This window comes from Schistocerca serialis, chromosome 5 (genome assembly GCF_023864345.2).
Source record: "Schistocerca serialis cubense isolate TAMUIC-IGC-003099 chromosome 5, iqSchSeri2.2, whole genome shotgun sequence".
NCBI lineage: Eukaryota > Metazoa > Arthropoda > Insecta > Orthoptera > Acrididae > Schistocerca > Schistocerca serialis.
Genome location: NC_064642.1, coordinates 390,705,011 through 390,717,250, shown reverse-complemented (window position 1 = coordinate 390,717,250; position 12,240 = coordinate 390,705,011). Strand labels below are relative to the sequence as shown.

The 12,240-nt window shown below is 42.1% G+C and overlaps 1 pseudogene; it reads left to right on the top strand.

Moving 5' to 3' along the window:
• Positions 1 to 5,993: 5,993 nt before the first annotated feature.
• On the top strand, positions 5,994 to 6,111 carry LOC126482803 (5S ribosomal RNA; annotated as a pseudogene).
• Positions 6,112 to 12,240: the final 6,129 nt, after the last annotated feature.

Sequence of the window (12,240 nt, the reverse complement as noted above, 5' to 3'; positions counted from 1 at the left end):
GGTTACCAGACACTTCTTGTTGTAAACAATGAATATAAGCACTACCTGTCTCTCGACTGTATTAAAAACAAACACCAGCACTACAGCTGACTAAAGGGACTCTCTCTGACTGTATTCAAAACAAACACGAAATATATGGAACACTATTACTAGTGCTCGAAAATTAAAGCTTCACAAAAGCAAAAACGCAAGGAAGAAGAAGTGACAAGTAAGAAAATACAGTTAATACTTAAATTAACGTATCTCGCTGCACAGCAGATATGAAGCAGACGTCAGTTACGAATAGCTATGATGAGCCATCTCTAGAATTTCAAATGGTCCAATGTACATATAAATAAAATTCTTCATTTCTTTATTGATAGATTAGATTTTTCATAACTTTTGATTGATACAAAATCCTCTTCCTTATATTGAATGACTTTAAATTTCTTACCGAGTTTCCTTTTCTTGTGACATAATTTCATATTTTCCCTAACATTATATTTCTGTCATTTGCAGTGATTTCAGTGTGAGTGGGACAATCAATTAATTTATTCAAAATGTTTTCTGGCTCTTTATCACACTGTGTTTCAAATGGTGTGAAACCTGTGGTAGTGTGTTGGGAACTATTCAGTACATGCTGAAATTGATTGAGGTACCAAGACCAGGTTGTGTGATCTTTTGCAATGCAAGTCCTGCAAAGCTGAGCTATTTCGTGCATATTGCTTTCTGTTGGATTGGACGATGGTGAATAAATGGATATTAAAATATGTTTTACGTTTTCATAGCTAATAAATTCTTCCCATATAGCTGAAGTGAACTGACAACCATTATTTAGTTACATTGTTTTTTGCTTATCCACTCTCAAGAAATAATGTTTAGTGAAACACTGGATAATTTTCCTACAGGTTGCTTTCCTCGATGGATACAATTTTATAAATTTTGAAAACAGATCTACTTCAACTAAAATATAACAATAACCATTTTTGGAGTGAGGTAGTTTTCCAAATAAATCAATGCCAATTAGTTCAGACTTACCTTTTGGGCATATACTAGCATGAAACCCTGAAGTTTTTGGTTGGAGACTTTGACTCTCTGACATTGGTCACAAGTTGACAGACAATCCCTAACTCTTCTAGAGATATTATTGAAATATACATTTTCCTTCAGTTTTTGTATACATTTCATTATGCCACAGTGTCCATAACTTTGATGTATGTATTTAATTAATGTATCTATGTGTGGTTTGGGCCAAAACACTTTCCAACTGTCTGAGTCGGTATTACTTCTTCGAAATAGAATACCTTTAAAAACCTGATAACATAATTTCACTTTTTGAGACCCCTTTTTACCCACATAGCTCTCTAGTAATTTCCATTCTTCATCTTGATTTTGGTTATGGCATAATTGGTTGCAGATATTAGCAACTTACTTTTACCCTTTTATTCCCATAATGTACATGACCTGAACATTTTTGCTGTATTTCTTCATTTTCCCGTTCAACCCCCTCCCCTCCCCCCCCCCCCCCCCCCCCCCACCACTGGTAATCTAGACAAAGCATCCGCTACCACATTTTGGTCTCCTTTTATTTTATGTATTGTGTAGCGAAATGTTATAGGAAAAAAGCCAACCTGGTAATTCTGTCATGAAAAAGTTTGCATTCCTGTATGTAGCTCAAAGCTTTATGGTCAGAGAAAACTATTGTTTTATGAGCAACTATAAAGCTGTTAAAACTTTTTAAATCCTGAGACAATAGCTAATAGTTATTATTCTGTGACTCTATTAATTTCTGTCGAATTTCTATAATCCTCTACAAGCAAACCTCATTGAAAAGTGTTCTATAGCCACATTGATTTCTTTCTGAAGAAAAAGGGTACCCCAGGCCCATAATCACTTCCATCAGTCATCGTGATTATGAGTTCCAGAATTTAAGTTCAGGGTAGAGGCATAAATTTGCCTACCCGACCTAGTGGTCATAGGTATGTAAAGAATATTATTCTCACTCACAATGGGAGTATTAGAGTAGCAACAATGTCCAGAATCAATAAATAATGTTCTCTACCCACGAGTCTTAACACAGATAAAAACCTTGTGGTGCAACTATTAAAGATTTATCGTAGCACTTTGTAACCATTGAACAACTAAAATTTTCACTGATTTTGTTCCAAAACACTATAATTGAAAAACAGTACTCATCTTTCGCCCATCGGCGATGTTGCATGTCCTTACAGTTGAGCGTCAATTTCCATCACCTTTTTGGGTCCCTACCTAAATAAGATTCATCTGTCATCTCTACATGAAACCTGGAATTTCACAGTTATTAGCACTCCAGATAGACTTAAGACTATCCCAGCTCCTCCACCGCTGTAACGAAATTTTTGGCAAGGGAGGCTGGAATACAACAAAAATAATCATTGAAAGATCAGAGAATTTTAAAAGTTTGTTGTTGTATTTCATTTAGATCAAGAACGTGTGATCATAGGGGTATTTGTTATAGATCACTCTGGCATCCACCACTCAAAGATAACTTTGAGATAAATACATATGTTGACTTCTAAAGCAGTTTCCAAAACTACACATCAGTATTAGTTCTGCAGTGACATATAAGTTTAGATCACTGGTTATACATATCTTCGTTCGGTGTAACTCGGAGTAATCTGCTTACTGCCACTGCTGCTGAAGTCGTCGCCCTGGTCCATTTTATCTGCAAATGGGATCTAGTTACGTGAATTCCGAAAAACAATCCAAGTACCAAGTCGTTTTATAGTGGTTTATTAATGACAAGCTGCGCAACGTCTACTTGGTGGGAGCCCATTCCACATATTAGGCTACATAGTCACAAAACTATAGTACAACAATTCGATTATTACAATGGTGTGCAACATAGGGCTCACATCTGTGAACTGTCTCCATCTGTGTTTTTTCTCAGCCTTCTGCTCCCCCTATTTATATGTTCTTAAAAATGAAGTTAACAGAACTTAACAATTAAAAGTTCAATGTTATTATGAATAACTATACACAAATCCTTTCGTATTTCATGCTCGATCTGGTGTATACAATACAAATTTTTTTTACATAAGGTATACATCACATTGTACCAAATAGTGGAAAACAACAATACCAACCTAACTTCCTTAATTATGTCTTAATTGGTGAATGAAAAATAATGCTTGCATATATTGGAGGAACGTGACATAGAAGTAAACAAATGAAATAATAAATTTTATGTAATGTAATATATTATACGAAATCATTTATTAGATACAAGAAGTAAGAAACTTTCAATTAATTGCCTCTTTGGAGAGTATTTCATAAGGTTATCGAAAAACGAATGTAAAACAAGGGTGGTTTCATTTCAGCATTAATATAAGGTGTTCTCCCTTCGCATTTATGATGGCTTGAGCTCTGCCGCGAACGCTTCCAATGAGATGTTTGAATGAACCCCGGCCTGTTCTTCCACAAGAGCCGGAACCTGAGAAGAAAGTAATGTAGAACGCTGGGTTCGGGAACGAGATTGGCGCTTTAACTCATTCCACAGGTGCTTCTCTCGGTTCAGGTTGGTATACTAAGTAGGCCAGTCCATTTCAGGAATGTTGTTTCCAGAAACCATTGCCTCACAGATTCTGTTTAATGTAGGTAGGGTGCATTGTCATGCTGACACAAACTATCATCGTCTTCGAACTGTAACTGCCACAGTACACCATACTGTGAAATATGCTCACATCTTTCCCCATTTAGCTTTTTCTTAAATGCACAGCCTAACCACTACAAGCACCCCCATAGTGTACCATCACATAAGTAGTGGGACAAGGTTCGCGTCACCCCACTCGCCATTGTTGCCAAATTTATTCAAGATGGTGGCGATGACGTCATGATGGGTTTCTTACGGAGAAAATCGGACATTTTGAATATATAATAAATGATAATAATACATAGAAGTACAGTTTTCGAGAGAATATCTTGTTGGAATTTGAATTTGGTGCAATTTTCTAGTGGAGGTAGGCCTATAATAATAAATGATAATCAATGATAATAAATGACAATGAATGATAATGAATGTTAATAAATGATATTGAATAATAATAAACAAAAGTAAGGTTTTGTATCTATTATTGTGTAGGAATTTGAATTTGGAGGGAATTTTCCAGTGGAGGAAGGTCAATAATAATAAATAATAATAAATGATAATAAATAATAATAAATGATAATGAATGATAATGAATGACAATGAATGGTAATGAATGTTAATAAATGATAATGAATGATAATGAATGTTAATGAATGATAGTCAATAATAATAATAAAGACAAGTACAGTCTTTGCATGCATTATCCTGTTGGAATTCAAACTTCCCGCCATTTTTTTTCTGGAGGCTTAGGTTAGTGGACATAGCACAATTGGTGTATTTTCCCGCCAAAATTCAAACTTCCCGCCATTTTTTCTTGAGGTTAGGTTAGTGGACGTAGCACAATTGACCTATTTTCCTGCCAAAAGCCGCCATCTCAGATGACGTCATCGCCGCCATCTTGAATAAATTTGGTAACAATGGTGAGAGGGGTGACGCGAACCTTGTCCCACTACTCACATAAACTGTACTTCGCTGTCGTCGCTATGCATAGTGGCAGTTTGTGTTCTCCATGCTTTCACCAAACCCAAAGACTTCTATGTCGGTGCCATAGGGTACAACGTGGAATCACTAACATCACTCGTTTCCAGTCACCCACTGTCCAAAGGCGTCACTTGTGACACTATGAGTAACCACAATACCAATCGAGATTAATTGGAAATTAGGCAATATGTGATAAGTTTATATGGGACCAAACTACTGAGGTCATCGGTTAATAGGCTTACACAATACTTAATCTAACTTAAAGTAACATACGCTATCGATTACACCCATACTCATGCCCAAGGGAGGATTCGAATCTCGAACGTGGGTGCCGCGAGAACCGTGGCAAGGCACCTGAGACCGCGCGGCTACCAAGCTCGGTCCGGTTAATTGGTGGGGACAGTGTTTCCCTACCATACCGCATCCCAAAGTTTCGTTCCACCTGAGTATTTTACTTTGTTTCTTTGAACAAGACCACACATTTATCTCGACCGAGCGAGGTGGCGCAGTGGTTAGCACACTGGACTCGCATTCGGGAGGACGACGGTTCAATCCCGTCTCCGGCCATCCTGATTTAGGTTTTCCGTGATTTCCCTAAATCGTTTCAGGCGAATGCCGAGATGGTTCCTTTGAAAGGGCACGGCCGATTTCCTTCCCAATCCTTCCCTAACCCGAGCTTGCGCTCCGTCTCTAATGACCTCGTTGTCGACGGGACGTTCGACACTAACCACCACCACACATTTATCTTTCTCCAACGGCGTCCTCGTTTTTCGTCAAATTTTCAGCACCAGTATTTTAAGTTACCTTATTACATCTTGGACACCAGCTGCTACTGTCTAATATAGTTTAAAAGTTATTAATGTCAGAAATTGTAAGGATAATAGATGGAGCTTATATATTTAAAGAAAAATATCCCATTTTGCCGTCTCTAGGCTATTGTTTGTGTGTGATCTGAAGAATGCTGTGTGTAGGATCCTCGTGTTGCACCCAATTGCCCATTTTGAGATTTATGCTATATTTCAAGTCTTCATTTTCTTTAGGTTAGGGTTGGGTTGTTCTTGGGAAGAGATCAAACGCCGAGATCATCGGTCTCATCGGATTATGGAAGGATGGGGAAGGAAGTCGGCCGTGAGCCTTCAAAGGAACCATCCCGGCATTTGCCAAGAGCGATGTAGAGAAATCACGGAAAACCTGGAGCAGAATGGCCGGACGCGGGATTCAACCGTCGTCCTCCCGAATGCGAGTCCAGTCTGCTAACCACTGCACCACCTCGCTCGGTGCCATTTTGTTTAGAACAGCGCTATGTTCACTTCAGTAACTGAACCTGTAAGAAGCAATGAATAATACAGACAATGGAGACTCCCATATCAATAGGCTGCAATATGGATAAGCTTATAAATTGATTACCAACGGCCTTGACGCAGAGGTAACACCGGTTCCCGTCAGATCACCGAAGTTAAGCGCTGTCGGGCTGGGCTGGCACTTAGATGGGTGACCAACCGGTGTGCCGAGCGCTGTTGGTAATTGGGGTGCACTCAGCCCTTGTTCGGCAAATTGAGGAGCTGTTTCGTTGAGATGTAGCGGCTCCGGTCTCGGAACCTGACAAACGGCCGGGAGAGCGCTGTGCTGAACACATGCCCCTCCACATCCTCATCCAATGACGCCTCTGGCTGAAGATGACACGGAGACCGGTCGGTACCGTTGGGCCTTCATGAAAAGCTTTTCCCGATTATACTGAGCTTTACTCAACTGTTGTCCGTATCTGCGATATGATTTTCTTACAAAAGCCATTCAGACATTAATCAACTTAACCACGCTGACATTACGCAAGTCAGCGAGGATTGCCCGTCATTAACGTTTTCATTATCGCACTTTGCGCGAGCGTCTAAGGAACTTTCAGGATCACCATGATAAAATCAGGGAAATCAGAGCTCGTACGGAAAGATATAGGTGTTCGTTCTTTCCGCGCGCTATACGACATTGGAATAATAGAGAATTGTCAAGGTGGTTCGATGAACTCTCTGCCAGGCACTTAAATGTGATTTGCAGAGTATCCATGTAGATGTAGATGTAGAATATTCGTTATGCAATCCCGCTTGATTTTCCGTTTGTTGTGTTTTTTCTGTTTTTTGTTACACAAGTTGACTTCTGCTACTGAAAGATACTAATATTAGCAATGAAGGGAACGGTCCTCAGAATTGCGGTTAGACAGCGTGACTTCAGAACAAGTGTTCATTTACAGATACTGCTCGCTGTCACGTGGCATTAACGTTATTAAAGTTTCAACTCCATGTGCAATATACTTATTTAAAACTGAAGGCTCAATAAAACAAAATTAAGTGGCATCCGTTATTAAACTAAATGATTTGCAAAAGCTCATTTCTTAATGGTAGCACTTGCTGTCTATTTTCATTCACGTTGAAAATATTTAATTCTGATCTAAACACAGCTAATTTTGTTGTAGAACATAATCAAACATTTTCAACATAAATGAAAAAATTCAGAAGTATTCTGAAGACTGAGGACAACATATTGTGAGACGCCCAGATCACAGAATTCTCCAGATGACACTGAACTACAAGCCGAATGGGAAAGTAGATTTTGGAAGACCTAGAAAAAGTTGTGAATGATCCTGTTTGTGAGTTCGGAACAGGTTGGTTGGTTGATTCGGGGAACAGGACCAAACAGCGAAGTCATTGGTCCCATCGGATTAAGGAAATACGGGCAAGGAAGTCGGCAGTGCCTTTTGCCTGAAGCAAAGGGAAATCATGGAAAACTTAAATCAGGATGGCTGGACGTGGTTTGAACCGTCGTTCTCCAGAACGTGAGTCCAGTGTGCTAACCATGCACGGCCTCGCTCGTTTTCGGAACAGGCACAAGCCTAATCCCTGAAAGGAAGACTATGAGGATGAACAGTAGTAGGAATCTCATTCGCCATCTTATCGTCAGTAATCAGTTTATAAAATGCTGCGGCATACGAGGGAGCAATCGAAAGGGCTTGCGAAACCATTTTAAGAGATTTGGGGTAAGCAGCTCTTTCCAAGTGCTCCGTGAACCACCGAAAGCAGTCTGTTAGTATCTACTTTCGCAGTTTATCCAACGCAGCCTGCCCTGTACAAATTTTTCTAAGAAACAGCGTATGAAGCAATGTGTCGGGGTCATAACGAGAATGTAAGGCTTCCTTCAAGTTTACCAGTAAGACACTATACCCTTCCGCTCTAATGTAACTTAAAACACGTCGTTATGTATGCACTCAAATGCTAACCACTCCGCATAAAGCGGCGTGCGAAGTGTTTAACAAATGACTGCCCGGCCACTCGGCATGTGTCCTGGGCGCGGGCCCCTGTCGGCGCGCCCTGCCGCCTCGGTAAGCAGGGCACGTAAGGGCCGACCTACTTGCCGCCCTAATACGATGTCGCAACTTCCGCCATTATCTGCGCGCTTCCGCAGTACCAGTTAAATTGTTTCCACTCCGCGTCCCGGAACTTCTCTCGCGCCACGGGCTCGGCGAACGCCCGTTGCGCCACGTGAGGGAATACACGGGGGCGAAAGGCGCATCCCACGGGCGGAAATGCGCCGCTTCCCGCCAGCGTTTTACGTTATGAGCGCTTTCCGCTCGCTGCTCACTTCGCCCTGCCGCGCAGGGATATTCGGACTGACTTTGCCATCAGCTGCGCGGCGCGGAAACACGGAGTCTAATGCCTGAGTCGATCCAGGAATAGTGCGCTTGGGTCATACACCAGACAGTAATCATAGATAAATTTCTTCTGTTCCTTCTTTCATAGTGGTAGACCTGCTCTCAGAGCTTAAGGCGTAGGTGGCCAGCTTTTGAAATAAGAATGGAAGACCAAGAAAATGGAGTATCACAGCGATGCAGTTTTTGGACCCTCAATCTTTTCATCAAAAGCGATGAAAGAAATAAATTACAGGACATGTCCAATCGACTGAAAAGCGTAATGAGAAAGGAGAATGGGTCAAGAGTAAAACGAAGAAAGACGAAAGCAATGAGGAGTAATCTGCATGAGTGGTGTACAGAAAGTGGCTTCGAAACCCCTGGTAGCAAGTATACTATCTCTAATGATCTTGACTCGGCACATGATTATACTTCCTCAATGAATGCATCTGGGACAACATACACTGCTGAAAATTAAAAGAAGTGCTTCCTTGAAAGACGACTTTAATTTTGATTCGATACGGTATATCCCACCATGTTGTTGTTGTGGTATTCAGTCCTGAGACTGGTTTGACGCAGCTCTCCATGCTACTCTATCCTGTGCAAGCTTCTTCATCTCCCAGTACCTACTGCAACCTACATCCTTCTGAATCTGCTTAGTGTATTCATCTCTTGGTCTCCCCCTACGATTTTTACCCTCCACACTGCCCTCCAATACTAAATTGGTGATCCCTTGATGCCTCAGAACATGCCCTACTAACCGATCCCTTCTACTGGTCAAGTTGTGCCACAAGCTTCTCTTCTCCCCAATCCTATTCAATACTTCCTCATTAGTTATGTGATCTACCCATCTAATCTTGAGCATTCTTCTGTAGCACCACATTTCGAAAGCTTCTATTCTCTTCTTGTCCAAACTATTTACCGTCCATGTTTCAATTCCATACATGGCTACACTCCATACAAATACTTTCAGAAAGGACTTCCTGACACTTAAATCTATACTCGATGTTAACAAATTTCTCTTCTTCAGAAACGCTTTCCTTGCCATTGCCAGTCTAATCCCACCATGGGGATAGTAAATCAACAGATAATGATTCCATCGTCGTTCGCCAATAGATAGCTTAGTGCCGTAGCCACCAAAACTCCATCTTAGACGGTTTTAATAGGGAATGCTCGTAGCCGGAATGCTGTGTTTGGTCTAAACAGACAACAGCAAGCAGACGACCATGCTACAGAGATGCTCTCGTGTTTCATGCAGCCAACTGAGCGAGTCTGAAAGGGGTGGAATAGAGAGAGGCCTTATGTGTGCCGGGTTGATCGCTTCTGAGAACAGCCACACAAGGAGGACGTGCTGCGATACTTTTGCAACGATGCTTGCATCAGTCGTCACGTGAACATTCTCACACTCGTAGACGAGATTCTGGACGTCCATGCAGCGTAAACGCACGTCAGGATTGTCGTATTGTAAGGGCAGCAGTGGCAAATCGTACATCTACGACACCGCAGATAAGAGAGCTTGTGAGCGAAGGCGTGTCAACACGAGATATTGCAAACCGGTTATTAGCAGCGGGACTGCGGGTAAACACAACTCTAGCCCGCTTTCCACTCACGCTGCCGCATAGAGGGGCACGACTGGAGTGATGCCGTCAGAGGTTCATTTGGAACGTAGAATGGCGCGTTGTGGTCTTCAGCGATGAAAGCAGATTCTGCCTGTACGCAGGTGATGATCGTTTGCTCGTACAGCTAGGATCTGGTGATCGCTGTCTCGTAGAGTTCATTCGTCCAAGACAGACTGACCTCTCTCGAATCATGATGGTCTGGAGGAGCTGAACTACACCTTTCGTGTTCTTGGAGTGGACGCTAGCCAATGCTCGGTACCTTCAGAATGTTGTTAGACCCGGTTTTTGCCGTTCTTCCAAGAGAAAGATGATGTGCTGTTCCAACAGAATAATACTCGCCCACACACACTGCCCGTAATACTCAAGGTGTACCGGCCGGGGTGGCCGAGCGGTTCTAGACGCTACAGTCTGGAACCGCGCGACCGCTACGGTCGCAGGTTCGAATCCTGCCTCGGGCATGGGTGTGTGTGGTGTCCTTAGGTTAGTTAGGTTTAAGTAGTTCTAAGCTCCAGGGGACTGATGACCTCATAAGTTAAGTCCCATAGTGCTCAGAGCCATTTGAACCAATACTGAAGGTGATCTGCAAGGCGTGGGCCGCTTCCCTTGTCAGTACGATCTCTGGAATTGTCTTGAATCGAACAGGTGCGGGATATAATTGGACGTGAAGTGACTCGTGAGATAGGTCAACCAAGAACTCTTACAGAACTACGTGAACAAGTCGAGCAGGACTCTCATAGCTTATCCAAGGACAGTTTTTGCCATCAGCACAATCGACTGGATGCTAGAGTCAGCGCCTGCATGCCTGCCGTGGAGGGCACACCGCATGGTAATAGGGGTGTTGCAGCATGTGTCGATACCTGGTACTACAGAACCACGTGTGATACTCATCTGTTAATGTAATCAATTCAAATACTCCGTAAGCACTAACGCAACAATAGATCATGAGAGAATTAGAATCCTCTGAAACGGGGCCCATTTCTTTTCTGGCAGTGTTTTCAGTTGCGAAAAGGGACAATATCATTGGATTATAGTCGGCGATAAACTAAGATCTACATCTACATCATACTCCGCAAGCAACATAACGGTGAATGGCGGAGGCTACTTTTTGTACCACTGAGTGAGCCCTCCGATCCTGTTCCAGTCGCGAATAGCACGTGGGAAGAATTATTTTCGATAAGCCTCTGAACTGGCTCTAGTTGCTCGAATTTTCTCCTCATGGTCGTTAAGCGAAACGTATTTGGGGGGAAGAAATACGTTGTCAGACTCTTCCTGGAAACTTGTCTCTCGAAATTTCAATAGTAAATTACTCAACGCCTCTCTTGTAACTTCCACCAATGGAGTTTGCTGAGTATCTTAATGCTCTTACGCCAGCTAATTGATCCCGTGACGAAACGCGCCGCTCTTCGTTGGATCTTCTCCCTCTGTGTCTCTCTCTCTCTCTTCTATCAGTCCTACCTGGTAGGGACTCCGAATAGGTGAACAATACCCATGAATAGGTTGAACTACCCCCTTTAAGACAATTCCTTCGTGGATGATTTACATTTCCTTGAGATCCTTCCTATAAATCTGAGTCTAGCTTGTTTGTTTGATGTGGTCATTCCACTTAAGGTTGCTCTGGACAGTTACTCCTGGATATTTTAAGGTAGATACTGTTTCTATCGTTTTGCCATCGGTAGTGTCGCTGTACAGTGGAGGATTTCTTTTCTTATGTGTGCACAATATGTTACATTTATTTATGTTTAGTGTCAACTGCAAGAGCCTTCACCATTCTTCAGGTCTCTGGAGGTCATTCTGCAAAGCATTATTATCTCCTGGCGTTGCTACTTCGTCACAGGCAACCGCTTCGTCTGCGAAAAGCCTTAAAGAGCATCCGACTCTTTCTATTTGAGCATTTATGTATACTGTAAACAGTAAAGGCCCTATCGCACTTCCTGGGGATACTCTGGATATTACCTTTTACATCTTTTGATTTTGTTCCGTTAAGAGCGGCACGTTGAGTTTTCTATAAAGGAAGTCTTGAATCCAGTCACAAATATGTTCCGATACTCGACAAGCTCATATTTTTTAGACTAAACGGCAGGGCGGGACGGTGTCAAATCCTTCCTGAAGTCAAGGAACATAGGATGATCCTGAACGCCGTGGTCTACGTCACTGTGGACCTCATGGAGGAACAGAATGATTTTAGTTTCGGTGGGCCCCTGTTTGCGTAATCAATGCTGAATTTTATAGAAGGGGTTCTATAACCGTGTGCATCTCTGCAACTGCTCTCTTAGAAACTGGAATGGCATACACTTTCTTCCAGTCGCTATTTACCCTTCTTTGCTCAAGCGATCTACGATAAATTACTGTTAGATGGGGAA